The following is a 12,739-nucleotide window of genomic DNA, read 5'->3' on the forward strand; positions in this document are numbered from 1 at the left end:
TTTGCTTATCCAATTCTCCACCCCTACTTCCAGATCGTTAATATATATAACAAACAATAGTGGACCCAGGACCGATCCCTGAGGAACTCCACTAGTCACCGGCCTCCAATTGGACAAACAATTTTCTACCACTACTCTCTGACACCTCCCATCCAACCATTGCTGAATCCATTTCACTACCTCCTCATTTATACCTAATGCCTCCACTTTTTTTCCTAACCTTCTGTGGGAAACTTTGTCAAAAGCTTTACTAAAGTCTAAATAGACAACATCCACAGCTTTCCCTTCATCAACCTTTTTTGTAACCCCCTCGAAAAACTCAATCAGGTTTGTCAAGCATGATCTACCCCTGACAAAACCATGCTGATTACTCCCTAGCAATCCCTGTACCTCCAAATATTTGTAAATACCATCCCTCAGAACACTTTCCAACAACTTGCCCACCACAGACGTTAGACTCATGGGCCTATAATTCTATAATTCCCAGGTTTACATATAATGACAGTAATGTACATCTCCTCCTCCAGGTTGGAGGAACTGAGACAGCACAAGGCCGAAGACACAACTTTGAGGACCCTGAGCACTCTTATCAAAGGCAGCCGGCCTCAACAAGCAGCGCAGCCAACCACCTGAAGTGCAACCCTATTTCCCATTCCAGGATGAATTACTCATTGATGATAGAATCATAATGAAGGGCCTGATGGCAGTAATCTCAAGTTCACTGCAAAACATTTATGTCAGCATCCTACACAGAGGGCACTCGGGAGCAGAAGCGACCCAACAGGGATGACTGAAGACATAGATAGACCATGTGGTACAAGCTTGCTCAGTGTGCAACAGCCCCAGGCCACACCAGCAGAAAGAACTACTACAGCCCCACCTAGTGCTGGATCTCCCCTGGTCAATCGTGGCAGCAAACACCTTCGAATAACACAGTCAGCAGGCAGTATTTGGTACTCATCGATTCATACTCTGGATGGTTTGAGATAGACTTTTTACCTGACGTCACCCGCTCGGCAGTCATTACTAAGTTGAAGGCACTTTTTGGTGACACACTCTGCTATCAGACAATGGCACATAGTTTACCAGTGAGAAATTCAGACACTTTGCAGCAACATGGGATTTCAATTACATTACTGGCAGCCCGAAGTTCCCACTGTTAAAAGGGTTGGCTGAAAGAACCGTGAGAAACATGAAACGGTTCATGGAAGAGTCTCACAGGGAGAAGATGGATGTATTCCTCAACCTGCTGAATCTAAGGGACATCCCTTGCGATGCCACATTGGGCTCTCCAGTGCAAAAGACTCAAGTCCAGGCAGACGCGGATTACCCTGCCAGTGGTAAGGAAGCTCCTGGAGCCCCATCTAAAGGACCCACAAGAAATTAAGTCCCAGCTACTAAATAGGAGACTAACACAAAAAAGGTGCTATGACAGAAACAGCCAATTGCTCGAGCCATTAGCAGAAGGATGCAGACTCCACAAGGTTATGACTGCATGGGCATTGTCGAAAGGAACTGCCAGGAGCCCAGGTCATACCACTTGTATTGACTGCTTATTCAGTGCAATAAGAAACAAGGTCCAATACACAGTTTGTTGAAAGTGGCCCTGCAAGTGGGTCGGGTGGTGGAGAGGATATGTGGTAGGCCTGCCTTCATTACTGTTGATGCTACAGCCTCGGGTGTGCGCTGGTGACCTGTTGTTTGATGCTTGAGTTTTCATCTGTTCATGATCTCCCTTTCCCTGCAGCCTGGGCAGCTCTGTCAATCACCTCCTTCCTCGTCCTCCACCCCTCACTCCATTGTTTCCTGGGCCGGTCCTTGCCCTCGACCCAGGACCGCCCCACCACCACCATTGCTGCTTGGCCTTATCCTTGCCTTAATCCCTGATTCAAAGACCACTATCACTGCCATTTCTCACTTGCCCCTCAATGGTCAGGGAGGAGGCACTGAACAATGAAATCTGGTGCTTCAAATGCTTGAGGTGGAAAAATTTCATTGGTTGAGAAGTCATGTTTCCAACAATGCGCACTTTGGTTTGGGCCCTTTTGGGAGTATTTGTGTGCAATTTTCCTTGCACAGGAAGAATGTGGGTGCTTTGGAAAAGGGGGCAGAAAATATTTCCCATGATAAGCCTGAATTAGAAATTCTGGGTGACAAAAGATGGAATAAGGTAAAACGAAAAAACACACAAATACTGGAGAAACTCAGCAGGTCAGTGCCTTTATGTGTACATCACCAACATTTCAGGCTTGAGCCCTTCATCAAGATGGAACAAAGTTGTTTTTGGTTCTTTTCTGCTCACGAGACTGACAGGATAAAATTGACAGGTTCAGGAGGTTGGTAAAAAAGTCAAATATTAGAGGATATTTGAAGGAGATGCTCTGGGTATTTATCTTTAGTGTGGCAGGAGTCTGATGTGCGCAGCCCAGGATAGTGTAGGATAGCACATGAATGTTTAAGAGGGTTTTAGAGAAACACAAATGCAAGGAAGGGAGGAACAACATGGATCTTAATTTGGCGTCCCATTCCGTGAGGCCTGTTTTTGTGCCGCACTGTTCTACTTTCAAAGCAAAAGACGACACTTTGGTGTCAGAAACACAATATTGATGAGCACGTCTCAGGGATGGGGCTAAAGGACACCATTTAAGGTTTATCAGAAAATCACAGCTGAAAAAGAAAATTTGTCATTCAAAGTCAAACACTCATTTGTAAATTAACATTGTCCCTGTAAAATTAGTCAGGAAATGATTCATCAGGAGTCTGTAGTTGAGCTGTCAATCACCTTCAATCACCTTAAACTGTCAATCAGTTCCCAGACACTGGAATTGGAAATAGAGTGCGAAGGTGGGGGGGAAAGAGCGAGGCATTCAGACAAAAACCTCTGTGGGCGCTTCCCCTCAGTGGATTCCCTCTCGCCTCTTTTCAAATGCAGCACCTGGGGAGCCCGGTGCAATTCCTGGGGTCAAGGTGCTGAAGATACCTTTGGAATAGCAAGGGGGCTCGACCCATTCAATCGCCAACCCAGCGATTTAAGGGGGATCCCGTCCCCGTCATGACGCATCACGCACTCACCGGAAGTGCTGCCGGATGTTCAGCCGCTGCTGCCCGTTGAAGCCCACGCTCAAGTGCTGATATCACCGTTATTGTTTTGTTTCCAAATCGCCTGTGGACGACCCTCGGTGAGTTTATAACTGGGTCCCCTGAGGGAGGTCGGGAACCCAGTTGGATTCCGACGGGGTTGATTGGGTCACTGCCAGGCAGATTGCCCGGTTAACCCCATTTTACACGGCCTCCTAAAGCGTTTAACTTCTCTTTCTGTAAGTTTGCTGGAAGAAACACTATCTCCTCTGTACCGTGCGGTAAATAAAGTTGACTTGATATAAAGAATGTGGAGGGGGATTTTTGGGGGGAAGGTCGTACCTCCTCATTGGTTGTTGTGGGTCTCGTCTCCCAGGGTGCCTCCACAATTGGTCATGGAGTGATCTCAGGTGGATCACGGTTGGAATGTGCCCAAAATGGGATGTTTTGAGTACAGACACTAGATCGGGGGGGGGGGGTGTCAAACTCAAATTCACAGAGGGCCAAAATTAAAAACTTGGACTAAGTCGTGGGTCTAACTAAATATGTATTGAAAATTTTCAACATCATCTGCATGTTTTCTCTTCTTTCAACATATGTAATGTTAAACTTTTTCTTATTAAAATAAATGTTTAATAATAGTTTTGGTGAAACTCTTTCCAGAAGAAGCATTAACAAATGAGAAATAAAATATTCAATAAATAATATTTCTCTATAGCCTTCAAGCTCCTTTTAAATGTATTTTTTTTCACAAGCCAATAAGTCAAAAAAAATAACAACTTCAATGAAAATCCAATCTTTCAACTATGAACAGTCCAAAGTTGACCAAAGAAAATATTAATCCAAGCTTAGCTTGCTACACTGATTTACTCTGATGCACCTGGGTCTAAACCAGATACTTGGCATCTCTTCTTAGATGCAAGTTCATCAAACTCTGAGGTCAGAGTTTGCCTCCCACCTGTCTTGAAAGGTCCTGTTTTCTGTCTTTCGTTTGGCCATTTTTCGTAAGGGGTTTATTACATGTGAGTTAAGCGACAGGTCACAGATGCTAATTAAAGTAAAGAGAGGAGGTGGGGGCGATTAGCGGGCTGACGGGCCGGCGTAAATGCATTTGCAAAGCATTCTGGGATTTGTAGTATTAGCTATGCATGCGCTATACTGGCGCGGCGGCCAGCGGGCCAACTCTAATACATATTTGATATGATCTTTCGGGCCAAATATAATTATATCACGGGCCAAATTTGGCCCGCGGGACTGAGTTTGTCTATTGTCTATTGTTGTGGAATGCAGTGTGTTTCTATGTGACAACAGAAAATCTGCGATTTTGTGATTTCATGATATTTTCAGTGATTTCTTTGCCTTCATGGCTTTTTATAATGCATGCACAAAGCGTTCAGCCTCTCCATTAGTACTTGGGTGATAGGGTGCTGGTAAGATGGGTTGTGTATTGTATTTGTGTAGAAATAGTTTAACAGCATCTGATACAAATTGAGATTAATTATTGGAGATTAGTTCTATAGGTAATACATATTCTTGTTGGTTTTCGTGCAGTTGGATAACCATGTTGAGGAACTTTGGGTCAGATACAGCAATGAGCTCTCTGAACCCTTCTCCATTAACATTGGCGTGAAGCAAGGCTGCGTTTTCGCACCAACCCTCTTTTCAATCTTCTTCAGCATGATGCTGAACCAAGCCATGAAAGACCTCAACAATGAAGACGCTGTTTACATCCGGTACCACACGGATGGCAGTCTCTTCAATCTGAGGCGCCTGCAAGCTCACACCAAGACACAAGAGCAACTTGTCCGTGAACTACTCTTTGCAGATGATGCCGCTTTAGTTGCCCATTCAGAGCCAGCTCTTCAGCGCTTGACGTCCTGTTTTGCGGAAACTGCCAAAATGTTTGGCCTGGAAGTCAGCCTGAAGAAAACTGAGGTCCTCCATCAGCCAGCTCCCCACCATGACTACCAGCACCCCCACATCTCCATCGGGCACACAAAACTCAAAACGGTCAACCAGTTTACCTATCTCGGCTGCACCATTTCATCGGATGCAAGGATCGACAACAAGATAGACAACAGACTCACCAAGGCAAATAGCGCCTTTGGAAGACTACACAAAAGAGTCTGGAAAAACAATCAACTGAAAAACCTCACAAAGATTAGCGTATACAGAGCCGCTGTCATACCCACACTCCTGTTCGACTCCGAATCATGGGTCCTCTTCCGGCATCACCTACGACTCCTAGAATGCTTCCACCAGCGTTGTCTCCGCTCCATCCTCAACATAAATTGGAGCGACTTCATCCCTAACATCGAAGTACTCGAGATGGCAGAGGCCGACAGCATCGAATCCACGCTGCTGAAGATCCAACTGCGCTGGGCAGGTCACGTCTCCAGAATAGAGGACCATCGCCTTCCCAAGATCGTGTTATATGGTGAGCTTTCCACTGGCCACCGTGACAGAGGTGCACCAAAGAAGAGGTACAAGGACTGCCTAAATAAATCTCTTGGTGCCTGCCACATTGACCACTGCCAGTGGGCTGATCTCGCCTCAAACCGTGCATCTTGGCACCTCACAGTTCGGCGGGCAGCAACCTCCTTTGAAGAAGACTGCAGAGCCCACCTCACTGACAAAAGCCAAAGGAGGAAAAACCCAACACCCAACCCCAACCAACCAATTTTCCCCTGCCACCGTGTCTGCCTGTCTCGCATCGGACTTGTCAGCCACAAACGAGCCTGCAGCTGATATGGACATTTACCCCTCCATAAATCTTCATCTGCGAAGCCAAGCCAAAGACGAGAGAACACATATTCTGCCGAACGTATATTCCGTAGTCTCTCAATTGTCTGTTCTGTCATTGTCATTCACATATGTGATATTACTGGCCTTTTGGAGTGTGCATTGACAAATTTTATACCAGAAAGCAAAAACCAGGTGAAACTGTAAGCCATTATTGGGCTAAATTGTGTCCACTGTTGGAAATGTAATTTTGGAGATTTCTTGGATGAGGCTTTAAGAATGAGATTGGTAATCAGTTTGGCTGACCACACCGCCCAACAACGATTGCTGAGCAGAAAAGATTTTGACATTAAGTCTGCATATGATACAGCATTGAGTTTTGAAATGGCCAACCAAAACATGGATATTATATAAGCGAAGCAGCACATGGTGGGAAAAGTAAACCGCTGTGGCAGCTCACCACGAGGCAGGCGAACCGGCCCCACTTGTAAGCCACGCGGTGGGGCAGCCAGCCAAAATGGGGCCATCGGGGGTTTCCCTTCCTTCCAGCACAGGGCTTAGAAACCCACGCTGGGGGTCCACGTGACAACAAGAGACGTCAGCGCCCTCCAGCACGGTTCTCAGCCAGGTCTGGGTTGGGAGTATAAGTGCAGCTCAGCAGCCTGCAATAAACTAGTCTGGTCACTGAGCTCAACTCGTTTGGTTGTGTGTATTATTGCAGGAGCAGTGTAGCTGCCGCTACAATTGGTGACCCCGACTGGTTCAAATGTCTTTGAGCCCATCATGAGCGAGCCTGGGATCAGCGCTATAAGCCATAAAACTGCCTAAATTCTGGGTTCATGAGTCGGAGACCTGGTTCGGCCACACAGAGGTCCAGTTTCACCTTTGCCAGATTTTGTCCGACACGACCAAATTCTACCATGTGGTCGCTGCCCTGGACCAGGCCACCGCCAGACGCGTGCTGCACCTTCTTCAGCGCCCACCCTGAGGACATACTCAAGATGGCCATCATCACCCCCTTTGGCTTGTTCGAATTCCTACACATGCCGTTCAGGCTCAAGAACGACGCTTAGACCTTCCAGCGCCTCATGGAGGAGTTCGTGGGTATGGTCAACTTTTACAACCACTTCATCCCGGGAGCTGCGCGCATCATGCAGTTGCTGTTCGCCCTCATCGCTGCCAAGCACAAGACGCTCGCTTGGAACCCAGAAGCCTGCACTGCATTCAAAGCCACCAAAGACGCTCTCGCAAAGGCTGCCATGCTCACCCACCCGCACACCGACCTGGATATGGCACTCTCTGTCGATGCCTCTGCCACAGCCATCGATGCTATCCTGGAGCAGCAGGTGATTGGACATTGGAAGCCGCTGGCATTCTTCAGCCGCCTGCTTCCCCTGCCGGAACGCAAGTATAGTGCCTTTGACTGCGAGTTACTGGGCATGTACCTGGCGGTGCAGCATTTCCCCTATTTTTTGGAGGGGAGGACTTTTACCATTTTCACTGACCACAAACCCCTCACCCAGGCACTTTCGATGGCAAAGGATCCCTGGTCGGCCCGCCAGCAGCGTCACCTCTCCTTCGTGTTGGAGTTTACCACCGACATTCTGCAGAAGGCGGGGAAGGACAATGTGGTTGCCGATGCAGTCTCGTGACTGACCATCTGCGCGCTGACGCCCAGCCTCAACTTCGACCAGCTCGCCCGGGACCAAGAATCTGATGAGGAGACGAGGGCCTTCAAGACCGTCATCATGGACCTGCGGTTCAGAGATCTCTTCACTCCGAGCAGCGAAGGCACCATCCTGTGCGATATCTCCTTGGGCACCCCGCGGCCAGTGGTTCCCCAGCAGTGGCGCAGGCAGGTCTTTCATCACATCCATGACCTTTCACATCCGTCCATCAGGTCCACGGTCCAGATGGTGGCAGAACGGTTCATATGGCATGGGCTGCAGACGCAGATCGTGGGCTGGGCCAGAACATGCACGCATTGCCAGACGTCCAAGGTGCACAGGCACACCAGGGTGCCCGTACAGGAGTTCGAGCATGTCCGGGAATGGTTCAGCCACATTCACGTGGACATTGTCGGGCCCTTACCCATTTCCCGGGTCAACTGTTACCTGTTTACGGTGGTGGACCACACTACTCGCTGGCCCGAGGTGATCCTGATGCCAGACGCCTTCACTGACTCCTGCTCCCGAGCATTGTTGTATGGTTGGGTCACCCGGTTTGGCGTCCCAGGTCACCTCACCAGCAATCGAGGCACCCAGTTCATATCTGCACTCTGGGCATAACTCGCCAACAGGTTGGGGATCCAGCTACACTGCACCACGGCCTACCACCCGCAGGCCAATGGACTGGTTGAAGGTCTGCACCGCCACCTTAAGTCGGCGCTCATGGCCTGCCTCTCCAGTCCTGACTGGGCAGACGAACTGCCTTGGGTGCTCCTGGGCATCTGCTCCACTCCCAAGGAAGATCTGCAGGCGTCATTAGCTGGCACTACCTGGTGAATTCTTACGGTCGCCGCACGAGCTACTTCCTCACGTCCGGGCACGCTTGAACTTGTTCGAACCCCAACCGCCGCCCAGGCATGGCACCCTCCCGTCTCACGTTCCCAGCGAACTGCTTTCCGCGGAGTATGTTTTCGTTCGGTGGGCCCCAACTGCGGCACCTCTGCAGCAACTGTACGACGGGCCATACTGGGTTGTACAGCGTTCCGGCTCGACGTTCACGCTGAACATGGGTGGGAGCTGTTTACCATGGACAGGCTGAAGCCAGTGCACTTTGATCCCACCGAGCCTGTTTTTGGTGCCCAGCCCAAGAAGTGAGGCCGCCTGGCAAAAAAGACATTGGCACCGGTTCTGGTGTGGGCTGTGTGGCAGCTCACCACGAGGCAAGTGAACCGGCAGTGCTTGTAAGCCACCCGGCAGGGTAGCCGGCCAAAATGGTGCCATCGGGGGGGGGGTGGGGTTCCCTTCCTTCCTTCCTTCCGGCACGGGGCTCAGAAACCCACGCTGGGGAATTACGTGACGGCAGGTGATGTCAACCCCCTCCAGCGCCGTTCTCAGCCAGGTCCAGGCTGAGTGTATAAGTGCAGCCCAGCAGCCCACAATAAACTAGTCTGCTCACTGAGCTCAACCCATCTGGTTGTGTGTGTTATTACAGTAGCAGTGTAGCTGCCGCTACACCTCCAAGAATGCTTCCACAGCAGGAAGCATAAGCCACAGGTTGTTCTCCCTTTTCTGTGACAATACAGCACCCAAACCTACTGGTGAAGCATCAACAGCTAAGGTTACTTCTTTATCTGGGTCATAATGATCAAGGACATTATTGCTTGAGATCAGCAGTTCCTGCAAACGATTGAATCCTTTATTCGTCTCGCATTCCAGCACCATTTCTGATCTTTTTTTTTAAACAACTGGTTAAGCGGGTTGCTCAGCGATGACGTGTTGGGGATGTGCTTTCGTTAGTCGTTAACCAAACCAAAGAATGATTGTAATTTGTCTCGATTTGATGGGCAGGGTGCCCTGCGGATGGCTTCGGTGCCAGCCGTATCCATTCGGACACCTTCACTGTTAATTGTAAATATGAAATACGTTACTGAGGGAACCATAAATACGCATTTGTCTTGGCACAGACAGACTTTAGCTTGTTGCAGTTGGACTAAAACCTTTTCCAGGTTTGTTAGACGCTCTGCGTCATAAATGATCTTTTTTCTTCTTTTATAATTTTTTTATTTCACACTTCACCGTAAGCCATGCCAGTAACCACATATACAGATATTCCATATTAATATGTGGACAATGACGTATTCATTTTTTTCCTTCCACATCCCACCATAATTTAAAGCAAATAAAAGAAAGAAAAACAAACGGAATAGAAGAAAGCAAGAGGAAAGAAAGATTGTGTTGTCTGATTATATTATACTTAACTATTTTCTTAATTGTAACTTGTCACATCAAGAGATTGAGGTCTGAAATTAGTGGTTCCTAATAAACTTTAAGTACGATAACTAAATTTGTTCAAATAAAGTGCATTTGTAGGTAGTAGGTAATTTTTTTTCCAATGGAATACACTTAGTCATTTCTATGTACCATTGTGGTATTTTTATTTTTTTAAAGTGTTTCCATTTTCCAAGTTATCATTATGCATTTTTTTTTTTTGCTGCCACTAGTGGGATCATGATGAATCATTTTAGTGCTCTGTCTAATTTTAGACGTAGTTCTTTATCTTTTATATTGTTTAACAGGAAGATTTTTGGGTCTTATTTTTGTTCTATTTAATATTAAATCCTCCCAAAAGGTTTTCACTTTGTACATGTCCAAATTGCATGTATTATTGTACCAATTTCTTGTTTACAACGGAAGCATTTGTCCGATATTATTGGATTCCATTCTTTTAATTTTTGAGGTGTTGTATATAATCTATGGAGCTAATTGTATAATGGACGCGCTCAATGGCTAAGCTCAAATTAATTTGCTCCAGCAATGCGCCAACGAGCCAGCAATAAATAATGGATACGCTCAACAGACACTCTGCAAGGCCAAGCTCAAATCACTTGCAGTAACAAGCAGCTTGCTTGCAGTAACACTCCAATGTGCCAGGAACAAATGACGGACTACCTGACCCAGCTGAACCTACTTTACCACTGCTCCAGTCGACTGTGCCTACGAAGGACTGCAAATCAATCAGTGTCACATCACAGTTCAGCAAATAAACTACCAGGAGGCCAGGCGCTCTTCCCTTCACTGTCGACTGAACGAACAGCAAAGGACATCATAGAAGGTAACTGAATGTTTGAAATAATGTTTTACAATCTACTCATTCACTTCGGTGACTTGGAGTATACCAAGCTGTTGTCTAGTGGGCCTCATGTACTGTGCAACAAGTCTGGCCAACAAGTTGCAATGTCAGGGGAACGCTTATCAGCAACATTTTACACTCCAGTCATCAAAAGGCTGCGTGTTTTTACTCAACACAGCATAGCATTAGCACCTCAGTTTCTCCAGAATGTTACCACACCCTGCACTCCATTACGCTGAAGTGGTTGTTTATCAGCAAGTTGTCTGCAGCTGGGAACACAGACATTTAAAACTTGCCTGTTCGAACTTTGGGAGGTTTGCATCTCAGCAGCTGTGACTGGAGGGAGCACCCCCCATGTTTCACCAGCCTCTCCTAAAGATACTCGACCCAGGAAAGACTAGCAACCCCTCCTCAAGAGAAGAAGCCCACGATCCGAGGGGCATCCACTTACTCCCCTGTGGCAAGATCACGTGACCCAGGGGCAGCCAGCCCACCCCCGATGGAAGATTCTGTGAACCAGGTAATTACCTGCGAACTAAAGCATTTAAAATAAAAGCCATGTCACTGACTACCTTGAGCTTTTCCTGCTGACTGGGCAGAATATAGGTTTTTCAGTCCCAGTACAGTACCACTCAGTACAACGTTGCCTGTCATTGATGCTACTGAGACTTTTTCCTGCTGACCAAGCAGGTGGTACAGGTTTTTCAATCCCAGCATAGCACTGCACAGTGCAGCTTACCAGCCCGGCGGCCTGCCAGCAAACTTTCAGAAGCAATGGACAGTCACTCAGCACAGCACCACCTGTCAACTCCTGAATGACACAACAGACATTAAGCAGCAATGGATAGTTGCTCTGCAAAGCGCCACCTATCAGCTCCTGTATGTCATTACAGATTTTAGTTGCTACTTGACTTTCTACAGTTAACTCTTTCCTACCAGCACTACAGACTCTTGCAATTACCAACAACCTGCTTACAGTATGGACTTTCAGTTTTGGTAATAGGTCTCAAATGTTTGATATTGTTCTGGATTTCTCATGACCCTTAACTGTGATTCTCTCTAATCAACTCTGACTTTTTGTACCGGCCTGTGATGACCTTTTGCGTACGTTAATTGTCTCACATGTATTTATTCATATTGTCTATAATTATTTGTGGCTTTCAACTTCATTGAGCCCTGTTAGATGTACAATACGTATCACTTCCTCCCCCAGCAACTTTCATACATGATGCTCCGGCATGGTACCACGAATAGCAAGTCGGTTTCGCTCTCCCTGCTTGGTTCTACGGTGGAACATCTGCACTAATTCGGAACTGCTGAGCCAGTTGGTCGTTTACCGCTGGTTCTGGGGGGAGCTGTGTAGCAGTACGCTTGGAGGGAGTGGGCAGAACCAGCGCTGACCGCTCCTGTCTTGTGATAACTAGACACAACATCCTCCTATCTACTAGCAACTAGCCACTACAGCCACGAGGCATAGTGACTCGGCAGCACCCGAAGGTCTACTGAGAAGTCCCTCGACTTCATGAGGTCATTAGCACTTCAGGTGTCATGACACTAGGTCACGTGTTGCATGTCTATATTAAGTCTGATAACTCTTCGCTGGCTGACAACTTCAGGTGTGGTCTCGTTATTTCAACACTATGGCATATGAGCATAAACATCATCTGTCACATTCATTCCTGTTCTTGCCCATTCCTTGAAGAATAAAATTATCCATTGTAAAAGGAATTGGTGAGTTTTGCGTTAGTAACATCTTAGGTATTTGATAATTTATCATCTTTTGTTCTAGATATATTCTCCCTATTTTTAATATATGGGTAGTGTTGTTAATGTGCCACTTTCTCATTCTACTTTCAGAGTAAGAGTTCAGGAACATTTCTCTCGAATTTATATAATTTTATCTTAAGCCAAGCCAGTTTTTCTCCTGCCTGGTAGAAATTTGACAAAAATCTAATTCTGCTGCCTTGTAATAGATTTTGAAATTTGGTAACTGCAATCCCCCTTGTTTATATGTCCATGTTTATTCAAAGCTACTCTTGATTTTTTTTTGTGTTTCCATAGGAAATTTTTCTTATTAATTAAATTTTTTAAAGAATTCCCATGTCAAAGGAATCGGTAACGT

The 12,739-nt window shown here is 46.8% G+C and overlaps 1 protein-coding gene and 1 long non-coding RNA gene across 7 annotated transcripts in view; one reads left to right on the top strand and one right to left on the bottom strand.

Annotated features, from left to right (window-relative positions):
* The window catches only part of LOC138763580 (uncharacterized), a 28,871-nt gene extending 25,524 nt beyond the window's left edge, over positions 1–3,347 (bottom strand). Inside the window, exon 1 of the long non-coding RNA XR_011357669.1 lies at positions 3,073–3,347. This is a non-coding gene — a long non-coding RNA (uncharacterized lncRNA). The remainder of the gene's footprint in view (positions 1–3,072) is intronic.
* The window catches only part of clcc1 (chloride channel CLIC-like 1), a 90,042-nt gene continuing 80,283 nt past the window's right edge, over positions 2,981–12,739 (top strand). For 2 of the 6 annotated variants that reach the window (XM_069937973.1, XM_069937972.1), the window contains exon 1: positions 2,984–3,179. The gene's annotated coding sequence lies outside the window, so the exon portion shown is untranslated. Of the gene's footprint in view, positions 3,180–3,205; positions 3,318–12,739 lie in introns of those variants that run through there. The other 4 variants (XM_069937975.1, XR_011357668.1, XM_069937970.1 and 1 more) reach the window with 4 other exon arrangements.

The sequence above is a fragment of the Narcine bancroftii genome, chromosome 5 (genome assembly GCF_036971445.1).
Source record: "Narcine bancroftii isolate sNarBan1 chromosome 5, sNarBan1.hap1, whole genome shotgun sequence".
In the NCBI taxonomy this organism is placed as follows: Eukaryota; Metazoa; Chordata; class Chondrichthyes; order Torpediniformes; family Narcinidae; genus Narcine; species Narcine bancroftii.